This window comes from Schistocerca americana, chromosome 4 (assembly GCF_021461395.2).
Source record: "Schistocerca americana isolate TAMUIC-IGC-003095 chromosome 4, iqSchAmer2.1, whole genome shotgun sequence".
Lineage (NCBI taxonomy): Eukaryota > Metazoa > Arthropoda > Insecta > Orthoptera > Acrididae > Schistocerca > Schistocerca americana.
Genome location: NC_060122.1, coordinates 413,692,526 through 413,705,630, shown reverse-complemented (window position 1 = coordinate 413,705,630; position 13,105 = coordinate 413,692,526). Strand labels below are relative to the sequence as shown.

Genomic DNA, 13,105 nt, shown 5'->3' with positions numbered 1-13,105 from the left:
CGCTGTATTCGTCCGCGCATTGTCGTGCAAAATGATGGGTGGGTTGCGCAGAAAGTGTCGCCGCTTCTGTCGCAAAGCTAGTCGCAGGTGATGCTCCAAAAACGAACAGTAATACTGCGCCTCGACGGTTTGCCGTGGAGGAACGTAATGCGTTAGGATAACAATATCACAGTCGTATACAAGAATCACTATAACTGTAGACCGCTCCATTCGCAACATCAACAGAACAGGCTCTGCCAACGGTGTACCATGCCTTTCACATCGCTGGCAACGAGTTCTACACAACGCTAGTGTCTACTGTGAAGGACATGTAACTCTTTTGTATCGGTTGTGAATATATAGTTGCCACTATTTAAGTTCTAACCCTCGTACCTGCTTTCCGGTATATGTCTCTGTTTTTGTCAGTTTTGGGATGTATTTTGTACAGAATTAGTATTATCTGTTATATATGCTATGTTTATTCCTTGTCTTTCGAAAATATTGGTGATTTTATGGGTGAGTTTGTGTTTGTATGTCATTGTGTACCATCTTGTGTTTTCGTTCATCGTTTTCTGGTTATCCTGTGTAGTTGTTATGGGACTGCCTGTTTGTGTTTGGTTCTGTTGTGTTGTTGCCTATGGTTTGGTGCTTTCTGCTTTTATTTTACTTTTAATTATGTTGTTCAGCTTTGTGACTATGTTATTATTGTAACAATTATATTGTGCTACCTGCATCATTAAGTCCAGTTCTAGACATCATTATTCAAACCACCAACCTCCCCCCCTCAAAAAAAAGAAAAGAAAAAAAAGCACTCGACGGCTCTCTCTCTCTCTCTCTCTCTCTCTCTCTCTCTCTCTCTCTCCCTCTCTCTCTCACAGACACACACACACACACACACACACACACACACACACACACACACACACACACACACACACGGTATAAACATCATGAATAAAAGTTAGTCTTGAACATATACTTCGTATTTCGTTAGGTTGGCAACAAGTAGGTAAACATTCCAAAGTGGAGGAAACACGTAATGTAGTCGTAATAATAACGTTTTGAAAAGCAGTGCCCGGCGAAATAGTCATATCGAGTGGCGAAAGAACCACAGTACACGACAAAAAAGATGGGGAAACATGGTGAACAGTGAGAAGAAAGTCAGACCGCAAAGTTGTGCTTATATGGCAGTAATAAATGTGGTAGTGCGACCCCCAGACCAGATGTGAGAAAACGCAAATCAACAAATCGTAAGTAATTACTTTTTACAAAAAAGTCACGACCTGAACTGTTTAATAATCTAAAACTAACAAAACTGTATCATTTTAGATCCCATTGATGATGGCTTAGAAGAAGATAAGGCGAAACACGTATGGTATAAATAAATTAAGTACCAGCAGTACAAGGCAGTTTTATTTACAAAACAAGTATCTGAAATGTTATTTTCTGTTAGAGTTTCAGATGAAGACGGTTCTGTGCCTTCTCCTCCATTTTAATAAAAAAATTATCGAATTTGAAAGTCTCCTGGAATACAATTTACTTTCCTTCCTAATTTTTAGATAGCTACATGTACATATACATATATGCTCCGGCAGCCTCATATCATGTGTAAGAGCTCTATACACGGTTAACGCATTCCCTATTTCCTACTCCAGTCACGAATACTTTGCTGACGAATCAGTTCAGATATCTCTGATCTTAGGTTCACGGTACTTTTTCGAGATACGAGGCCTATTCAAAAAGTTACGGAACGTTCGTAATTTCATGTTGGAGCGAAAGGCTGTTGGCATCCCTGCACACCCCTGTGTTTAATGTGTAACTGCCGGAAGTTTTTTTTTGTTGTACATCTGTTAGTCATTTTTCAGTTTGCGTTGAGTAGAGTATTGTGTGGCACAGTTTGCAAATTTAGAGATGGCAGAGTTAGAGGAGCAACGCGTCTGCCTTAAATTTGGCGTGAAACTCAAGAAAACCTTTACAGAGACACGCCAAATGATGCAGGAATCCGAAATCGGTGCTACTATTGGTGCACACGGTTTAAAAACTGCCAGACGGAAGTTAAAGACGATCCTCGATCAGTACGCCCTTAGACATGTACCGACGACGCTCGTGTCAGGAACGTCAACGAAATTGTGCATGCCAGTTGAAGATTGACTGTCCGATGGATTGCAGAAGAATGTAACATTTAAGTGGGATCATGCCATTCAACCCTGACACAGCATCTTGGAATGCATCGTGTTGTTGCCAAGTTCATCCCACGGCTCATGAGTCAAGAACAGAAAGATCTTCGTCTCGCAGTCTGCGAAGAGATTTTGCATAGCGCAAGTGAGAACGAGATGTACCTTAAGAGAGTCATGACGTGATGAGAGGTGGGTCTACGGTTAGGATGTTGAGAGCAATGGGTCGGGGAAGGTTCTCCAAGACCAAAAATACTCGTCAGGTCAGGTCAAATGTCAAAGTCATACTGATAGTTTTCTTTGATTTTGAAGGATTAGTTCATCATGAATTCGTGCCAAAGGGACAAACTGTCAATCGATGGTACTATCGGGACGTGTTGCGACGCCCGCGGGAAAATGCGAGAAGGAAAGGGCCTCAAATGTGGCGAGACAATTCATGATTCCTGCATCACGATATGGCTCAAATGGCTCTGAGCAATATGGGACAACTTCTGAGGTCATCAATCCCCTAGAAATTAGAACTACTTAAACCTAACTCACCTAAGGACATCACACATACCCAGGCCCGAGGCAGGATTCCAACCTGCGACAGTAGCGGTCACGCGGTTCCAGACTGTAGCGCCTAGAACCGCTCGGCCACCACGGCCGGCGCATCACGATAACGCTCCAGCACACTCGTCCCTGTTAGTGCGTGACTGTTGCACAAGAAACGAAATCACTGTGTTGCCTCATGCTCGATACTCTCCAGACCTGGCCCCTGTGGACTTCTTTTTGTTTCCAAAGTTGGAAACCCCGTTGAAAGGACGAAAATTTACAACGATAGACGGCTCTTGATACGATCCAGTAAGAGGTGTACTAAGACTGCTTCTGGAAATGGTAGCGGCGTTGGGAGCGATGTATCAATTGTGGAGGAGAGAATTTCTAAGGAGACAATGCGCAATAAGCAAAAGGTAAACGCAGAAAAAAATTGTGGACAAAGTACCGGAATTTTTTGAACAGATCTCGTATACAGGTTGATTTCAGGGAACATATGTTCTCGAAATGACAACAGTGAACTACATAGTGATGCAGAACGCATCTCTCGCAGCCTCTGGTATTTGAGATGGCTGAGAATCTCCGTTCTTGCGCACCCCACTATCACCAGTACCACGACCAATTAACTCCATTGTAGCAATCATTCTTACATAGACCATAAAAATAAGGTGTTTCAACAATTAAGCGACGTAATACCGTTGAGAGAGACCAAGAGATGAATACAATAAACAGATTCAGAAGGATGTAGGTTGCAGTAGGTACTGGGAGATGAAGAAACTTGCACAGGATAGAGTAGCATGGAGAGCTGCGTCAAACTAGTCTCTGGACTGAAGACAACAACAAAAACAACAATACCGCTGAAATTATGTTTGGAGAAATAGAAGTATTAAAATTATCATAAACTTAACAAACACCAAACGAGGCAACAGAACAAATAATGGTTAAATATACCAGTACTCAATTTATGTGTAATATTATCTTACGATGACTATTAAAAGTTTTATCCTTTAAAGATGAGACACATCAATAATTACTATCACAGTACATTTCTCTGGAATGAAGAGTTTAAATATATATTTACTTTATTTTCACACGTCTGCGTTTTCTGTAAAGTCATTTTTTCTCGAGTTTAGGTTCGTGCCCCATAATTATCCACTATGGATGTCAGCGCGGTAGCCCTTAACGTAGACGTAAGTGCGTGACTCACAATGCATACGGCATACGTTCTCCTGGAACACGGCAAAGAGATGAAGGCAGGTACATCGCTTCATTTGTTACGTGCTCCACTCATAACGTTTGCTCTCTAAATGTTATCAAACGTCCATCGATCGTAGGGCAAATTCAGTATGAATAACATACTCCCTTACACTTTCGGATGAACAGCGTTCCACTTCTTGCTGTACTGCAGACTGTTTTCGTGGGGACTGAATTCCTACGGCAGAAGAGTGCTCATAATATTCTCCCTGACCAGCCCCGTTTCTCTTTCGCTTTCACATCTGTTTTGCGTCAGTCCCGAGTTTAGAGTTAGCATTCGCGCCGTGGACAGACTTAGCCGTGTCCTTTAAGTTTATGTGCTGCTGACAGCTTGGATGCTGCGCATAGCACAAGGCAGAGGAGGCAGTCACTCGTGTTTAAATGGGTCAGGTTTTCCTACCCCTCGTTAACGGAATACTCATTCTCATTTTCAGTCATTAACTCACTTCTGCATTTCCCAGACTAACATCTGTAACCTGGATAGTGTTGCGTGTATTGATATAATGTAAAGGAATGATGTGGTAGAAATATCTAAAATATTGGCTTCTTATTAGAACTAGTATCGAATAAAATGCAGCCACATTTACTTGTGAATGAGTTTTGCGCCTGACATTTTGCATCAAGCCCCCGGTAATAAAAGTAGCCTTTTTGAGTGTGGATTGACAGCCGCACTCAGTTTATTAAGAGAAATAGCTTCCCCGATTATGCCTTATTATTTTGAAACAATTTATTTCATTAATACTCTTCACCTTTGTTTCTCCTGTAGTAAATGCAGTATACGACGTCGAATAATTTCTTACTATGTAAGAATTATTCGCAGTTGGAAAATTTCAAATTTAAATAAAGGCTGACGGTCATGGTTGCACTTATACGCTACAAGTTTTTTAGTTCCTGTGATGATCCACAGTCTCTAAACACTTTCTAAAAGAAACATTGCAAAATAATTTGATAATTATACTATTTAATACGTGACATCACGTTTGTGCCAAAATGACTTACAGACGCTATTAACTAATCACAAGATTTAAGTGAAGTATGTGTACGTGATAGCTTACAGCATCATCTTCCCTTTTATACTGTGGTATATAGTCTCAATAGGTAATTTATCTGCACTTCTCATAAACGATAGCATTACGCTTCTGTAATTTCAACTCTTGTAGCGTTTATGAATGCCTTTTGTAGACAGGGGTTTCTGTCATCAGTTTGTTCCTCGAAGCCCTCTCTGCAATACACTGGAGTTTGTCAGTTTCATTTTGTTACACCTATAACAAGTGTGCTCTTTTCATCAACGGTCTGTGTGCTGCATATGAATCAAATATTTCTCCGATATGAAGAATCTGTGCTTTGTAACAGAACCAAGTAACTCACAAACAAACGCTATCTGACTTCATTGTGAGCAAAATAAGTTAAACGAGCAACACACGCTTTCAAGACGGAAAAATCCGATATAGTATTGTAAATTCACCATTACTGAATATAAATACAATTTGTAAGATCCTAACAATATAAGTAGTTTAGTAGTCAGTATTGAATATAAGATCGCTGTGGAATTCGAAAGTAGAGTGCGTACTGTAATCGTCATAATCTAAACGAAACAGTGAATGTCTGCTGGTATATGACTTAAAGTTGGTTGAATTACGTTGCGGTTAGAAATATTTGAACAACGAATGTTTTGCCAAGACGTGTTAGACACCTTGAGATAATAATGCATTCGAAATAGTCAGTAAACCATGAATAAACACACTTTTGCAGGATCATGAACAACCTCCCTCCCAACAGTGTCCTTCATTAAGATCTAGATACGTAGTTAAAAATGGATGCACCATAACGGATTTATGTATTATTAAAACGGGATATACTATTTGTGAAATTAAACACACGATAAAAGTGGCCAAATTCAAGCACCAACTGAGACAATGGCAGAGTCTCATAATATTCAGTCGCCACATGGTCGCAAATAGTTCAAATGGTTCTGAGCGCTATGGACTTACCATCTGAGGTCATCAGTCCCCTAGAACTTAGATGTACTTAAACCAGTTTTACACAGGACACAAACAAAATCATTGAATAAACTGAACCAAAGGAAAGAGTGAGTAAGCTGACCGCACCAAGTTTCGGATTAAGTGAGAAGAGTTCGATACTGTAACCTGACTCGTGTCTACTGACTTCACGAGGACGCAAATCGTTTGCAACACTACCCGTGTGAATATATGTTCAATTCCGAAATTCATAGCAAGTTTAGGAACAAAACGTTAGCCGTGGAATGCGAGCATTTCTTGAATATTTTAACAGAGAAACTTTGCATATGAGTAATACCTTCAGATAATCGCAATACATAGAACTGCCTCAGCAAGACTGTAGCTACCTCTAACACCAGTCAGCTGTCGACGCATACGAATCACAAGGAACGGAATGTCGATTCCAACGCTACTAGCCTGCGAGCTCTGTACCAAAGCGTCAATATGCCCAGAAACTCCTTGACAAATATCACAGAGATAATCAAAGACCAGTTCACGAGATAAAGAAATAATATAATTTGAAGATCTGGAAGTGACTGCACAACATATAAACTTCACAACCTGAATACGTGTGACTGAGTGAACACATAACACGACGTCGTATTGAATGGCCAAATTCATTTTGTAGAGGGAGTGGTTGTCTGATCATGCATATCTTGAACCCTGTTAGGCTTTGAAATTTGAGAACAATTGTATCAAATTCTCAATGGATTGTCCTGGGTGTCCAAGATGGTGTGGAACCCAATGACCGCATGAGTAATGTAGATGAGAGATTAGCCATTGACAATTTTTCTGCGCATGTGCTGCATGTTTCCGGAATCCTGTACTCTCATTCTAAATGGACAGTATCCGGCACCAGTCCAATAATGTTGGTGACAGTATTGTGAAATCTGCTAGTAAATATACGTCAAATGACTGAAATAATGCTCTCATACAACAAATTGTTGGGGAGTGGCAGGGTTCAGTGGAAGTGTATGCGTTAGATGTGCGTTGGTGTCTGGCCGTCTTCACAGTTTTCTACGACGATCAGGAAGGGCCAAATTGAACTCCAACTATTCAGTAACGAGAACCCGACGGCACTGTTCTATTTTCCATTCCAAGCGCCCCATTACTCAAGATCTTCGCACGCTATGGCGATGGTGGATTTGTACTAATGTCATCAATGGAAGCGGGCAGACCATATTGATCGTATGGATGCAATGACTTACCATCTGGGTCACCAGAGTCACCCATGGGGCTTGCAAAGAGATAGTGTGCAGTTGCGTTGTACTCTCCACAGAGTAGCTATGAACCATAATTAGCAATTACGTCCAGTATCATCATCCCATAGTGCTTACTTGTTTTATCGATACTGATAGAGTCTTCGACACTGCTAAAAGGTAGTTTGCTGTATATTGTGTGCTGCATCTAAAAATAGTTAATTGTCAGACCGGTATTCGACCATATAGAATACCATATGTTGACCTCACATAGAGTGAATAGGGAGTCGCGGATGGAGAACAGTTGTTTTCTTCGTGTTTTACTGCCCTGTTCGCACATATCGATAAAACGAATATCGCACTATGCTAATTTGAGGCCGCTGTATCTAAATTACACTTTAAAAATTATTTCGTTTCTAACTGAAAGTAGACCAACGTTTCCTCTGGACAGTGTGCGTTGCATGAAGGGCGTGAACAGTATTTGATTGGGATTACTCCATCTAACATTGCAGTTATAAAGTTTCAAATATCGTCCCAAAACGCCAGAGAAAATCACTCTAGTAAATATTACTTTGAGAACTACGACAAAATATGGCCAGTTTCTCCCAAATTTTTGCAACATATGAAGATAATAACTTATACTGAGACTTCTAGTAATCTTATCATTCCATTCGCATCACTGGTTCAGTCTTCTTTTCTTAAAACAAGTTTTTTATTCTACAAAAATGTATATTTTTATACAAAAGATGTACATGTGTCAGTACTGACAGACTTGTCGCAATGATCACCCGTCGCCACGCACTCGGGTTGAGGTGGTAGACACTCCCTGGTCTCATGCTGTTAGAAAGCGAGCAGTGGATGAGTCTCACGAGCAGAAATCCGCGAAACAATAAATACTCTTTGGAAAATGATATACTCTATGGCACAAAATTTACCGTGCATGTGGAAATGCGTTATTGTTTCACTAATCCGAAATAATACGATGCTAGTGGTTTCGTCATTCAGACTTTAATAGCGACGTGTAATGTCAAATAGATCAGTTTTCCGTCTCTCAGCGCTTTACCGATAATCAACAGAGACGCAAAGAAAAAAAAATATCCAGCTAGACGGAAAGATAAAAATACTCGTAAATAACAAATGAATAATCGAAAAGTACACTGCAGTGACTTTGGATAAACATTTCACATATTTATCTCGAGTATAATCCTTTTCATAATATAACGTGTTTCAGTCAATCACTTCACTGACACCTAATGAAATGAAGTAACTTCCATTCCTTTCCAGTTTCATTTATATACTATCATGTTAAGACAATAACTTAACTAGTACTGGCCCCGTATTGTTACTTGCGAAGCTAATGTTACTGCCAGTACTGATGGAACAAGCTGAGGATTGTGTAAGTTAGTATATTCACTAATACGGTAGAGTTCAAAAGTCGTAGAAATTATAGATTTTTCTGTGAGAACTAGATGTTCCACACTGTGCATTGTACTGGCATACCTGCCAACCACAATCACCCACTTTCATCCACCACAGAATGCAAGAAACACGTTGAGGAATCTATCACTGTTACACTGCATCGTGAATTAAACAATAAAAACATTATCATATATACTGTGAAATTCGAAAGCCATATATTATTTGGCTTTACCTAAGAATATTTATTGCTCCGTATTTTGCGGTTTTTTGACCACCACACCCACCCACTGCTTCGCACTACGACCAAACCACCTTAGTAAGAGGATAACTACATTCACAGTATTCTTAATGAGATATAAGTCTGTATGCATCTCATGTTACTCATGCCTTCTCTCACGTCTCACATTCTGATCTTGCTAGCGCCGAGTTTCTAAGTTAGTTGATTATATCTGTTGTCATTCATGTATTACACCAACCACCAACATTTCAGGCTGTCAGAGATTACAGCCTTGTACGTATGTGTTTCAGAGATTTTCAATAATTTTATACAGTTGGAACTTCCTAAAAGCTGTCTTGCTTGCTCTCAGAATTTGTTTCCGCGTCACGGCTGGAGCGAACACCGGTCCTAAGTGCCGCCAAACCCCGCGACACGTCACAGGGCCCGTGCTGTGCTGTACTCGGCGACCGTCTTTCTGGAATCAACATACACAGCGGCGGCTGTGTCCCACCAGCAGAGCGTTTCACTTGTAAAAATATGCAGATCGGTGTTGCCAAGCCAGGTTACGCTTGCGTATCCGCGTTACGGTGTTTGTGCTGATTAAACAAGCTTTCCGACGGCGAGCAAACGTGTAACTGAATGTCGGCGATTCCTCTTCGTCGTTCTCAGCTGGGGGAAGAGAGCACATGCTTGCAGGATGAACAGCTGTCAACAAAAGGGGAAGCCGGACAACTTTAACCAGCTATTTCATTTACGTAAAGCTTTGCGATAAAGGCAAAACAAAATATCGTCATATCGACATTAGAATGTTGAAAGTGTGACTTCAATAAAAACCACGCAGCAAGGGGAATTTTTTACGGAGAATAGTAAAGTATTCCCATTTTGTTTAGCTCATCATGTCATTTATTGTGCTGGGTTCCTGACTGAGCATTGCAGACGGGCCAAGAGGACAAATGGAAGAATTCCGTAGGAGGGCAGGATTTCCGTCAATGCCCTGAGGCCAGCAGAAACTGTGTCTATGTGTGTGTGTGTGTGTGTGTGTGTGTGTGTGTGTGTGTGTGTACGTGCGTGTGTGCGTGTGTGTGTGTGTGTGTGTGTGTGTGTGTGTGTGTGTTTGTGTGTGTGTGTGTGCGTGTGTGTTTGTGGGTATGTGCGCTGTCGCACACCTAAATACTACTCAGTTGAGTGTAGAGTAATTGTAAACTTGTTTGCAGATGTGCTTAAGAAACACTGTACACAACGTATCAAAGATAACGACACATTACGTTAATCTCGACCTACAAGAGCATGCATGAATTACATATATCTTTTTTAATCTTTCACATTATTTGTAACATACGTGTGGATAAACAAACATCTAATTATCTAAGCATCTATCTAATTATCTAAGCATCTCATCCTCTTCATGATTACTTTTGCCAATTTCTTCCTCATTCTAAGGAACAGCGCATTTGCTATTGGAGCGTATCAGGATGAAGAACGTAGACCGAAATGTAACTGCAACGGAAATTTTGTTCGTATAAATGCGCTTATTCTTCTTACTAGGAGTTACTTTTTCACCACATGAAGAAAACATACGAATCGTATCCTGATACAGACAGTTTAGCCTAGCTGTGTGGTTTTGTTTTTAAATTAATTCCACTATCCCTCCATTAAACGTGTTGTGAACAGTGTTGGAATGATGACGTAAGATGCATTAATTTAAACTACAGATCAGATTTCTTCGTGGGCCGTCCGAAGGGAAAGACAATATTTTTAGCCGATCAGTGAGACGTGAATGCATATCGTGATATATCAGTGCACTCCACATAACCCGGTTAGAGAAGATTTACGAACAGGCCATTAGTGGCCGCTGTGGCGCTTCAGTCCGGAACCACGTTGGTGCTACGGTCGCAGGTTCGAATCCTGCCTCGGGCATGGAAGTGTGTGATGTCCTTAGATTAGTTGGGTTTAAGTACTTCTAGGTCTAGGAGACTGATAGCCTCAGATGTTAAGTCCCATAGAGCTTGGAGCCATTTTTTTTGGTTCGGAACCATGTTCATGGGCTCCTGGTATTTGCTAGGGAAAGCAGGAAAACTTAAATTCCGACTGAATGCATCCCCTGCATAATTCGAGCCCATTGCGTTATCTCTCCTGGTAACATGAATGGAGTTGGTCAGTACCAATTTATTTAAAATGAAACATAATAATAATTTTGGTTCACCAATTCTGAATTAAATTTCCTTGAAACAGTAAAGGAAACTGAAGTTTCCCTTACTGGATGTGGACTCGGACAGAAATATTGACAGCATCCGTGTGAAGTGGACAGTTAACTATAAACAAAATATTTCTTGCTTTCGTGGCCACTGGTTTCCTTTCCCTCCGGATCTTCTTGCGAAGTTTAGTGATTTTTTCGACGTTTCGCCAGTTTACTATCGTGTTGCCGCCCGCAGCAGCCGCGTGGTGCTTATGTTCTGAAGAAGACTTTTACATGCAGTCGAAACCGGTCATCAATAAAGCATTAGTACAATCTAGGATGATGTTTTAATCCAGCTATATCGACAGATCGTTGCTGCTCCTCTGGATTATGTTGTTCATATTTATGGCGCAGGATGTAGCCTGTCAACCTATAACTTCATTTCGTCACGTTGTGTGACATATATCTTTCGCGCCCTATTAGAATCAGTATATCTTTGTTAGTGATCCAATGTAGCCATCTAATCTTCAACAACTTTCGGCAGTGTGAAGCATCAAAAGAAGTGGTAACTTCATTATAGAGTCAGTAGGTTAAGTAGATTCGGTTTATTGCTAACTGTATTTATTTTAATGTGATTGGCACAGCGAAATTTTACTAGAAGATCTCCGTAAAATTCAAATCTCCGTTTTGTAAACGGGTGTGAAAAATTCTGATAAATATTATGCAGTTTTGAACTGCAATCCCATGATTCCGCCCAAAGTAAATTCGGCATTAGCATACATGTGTAGAGTATGTACATATGTACAGGAAACACACACGCAGTGGTTACTATCGAAAATCTAAGGCTTCATATTGAGACATGCTTGGAAACCTTAAATCGACTCTGGAACATTTTGCCCATTTTCACATTTCCACAATGAGTTATCACTCTGCGGCGGTTTATACGGTTTTAGGAAATTAAAACAGTGTGTCGGACGTGAATCTGGAACCTTTCCGTATGGGGGCAAAGAGAGGTACTGGCGGAAGCTAAGCATGAGGATGTGTCGTGACTGGGTAGCTCAGTCGATCAGAGCACTGCCTGCAGAAGGCAAGAGGTTCGTGTCCCGGCCTGGCACATTTTGGAAATTTGTGGTAAGCTCTTATGGGACCAAACTACTTTGGTCATCGGTCCCTAAGCCTACAAATTACTTAGTCTAACTTAAACTAACTTACGTTATGGACAACACACACAGCCGTGCCCGACGGAGGGCGGACCGTGACAAGGCGCCCTAGGCTCCCTAGGCGCTCCTGGCACGTTGTTTTAACCGTTCACAAAGTTTCATTACACTATTTACTGCCGATTCGTTGAAATGTTGATCGTCGTAATGTATTTTCAAAGCCTGTATAGACAACAAAAATTTCACAGGACTGAGTGATTCTTGTCCACCCTTCACTAGACGCTGTAATGAACTTCGTTTTCTTGCAACTGGAGCCGCAGTCACACAGGGTCAATTCAGTCAACTGTAATCGATGAAGGTGCCCTCGGAAATCACCACAATTATAGCGGAAGCCAAAAATTTACACGAGGGAATTACTGCCATACACGACTGAGTGATGTCAATGTCTCAGTCATATATTCTATACTAATTCCACAAGTGATATCTCTTATATTGACACAGAACACGCAGTTATCTGTTATGATTTGGAGGGGCGTATTTTAGTGCACTGACCACTTCACCATCGATCCGTAACTTGGTGTCCTGTTACCCCATAGTGCCTCTCATGCCCTCCGTACGAAGTGTATGAGAGCAGTAATGAGACTGAATAAAACGTTCTCCGTTTTCCAGTGTCAGCGAACTCCAGACGAGGATGGCGGAGATGGCCATCGAAAGATCGAGGATTTTATTCGAATTGACGTGGCTTCAAAACGGAGAACGTTTTACTCATGTATGCCGTCGCGAAAGACCCCGAGGACACAGTAATGAGACTGCCAAGACTGTGAGCGATCTGGCATTGCTGTATTGTTCTACTTCCAGTTGCTCAGTCCGAGTTGCAGCTCCGTACAGCCATCATGTGACTTTTTAGAGCGCCATCAGTGAAGTTGCGTTTTTGTTATGTGTCGCGAAAATGTAACTGCGTAAACTAGGGCAACGTTA

The 13,105-nt window shown here is 41.1% G+C and overlaps 1 protein-coding gene across 1 annotated transcript in view; it reads left to right on the top strand.

Annotated features, from left to right (window-relative positions):
• Positions 1–13,105, top strand: part of LOC124613517 (hemicentin-2-like) — a 1,448,717-nt gene that overhangs the window by 635,612 nt on the left and 800,000 nt on the right. The window lies entirely within an intron of this gene.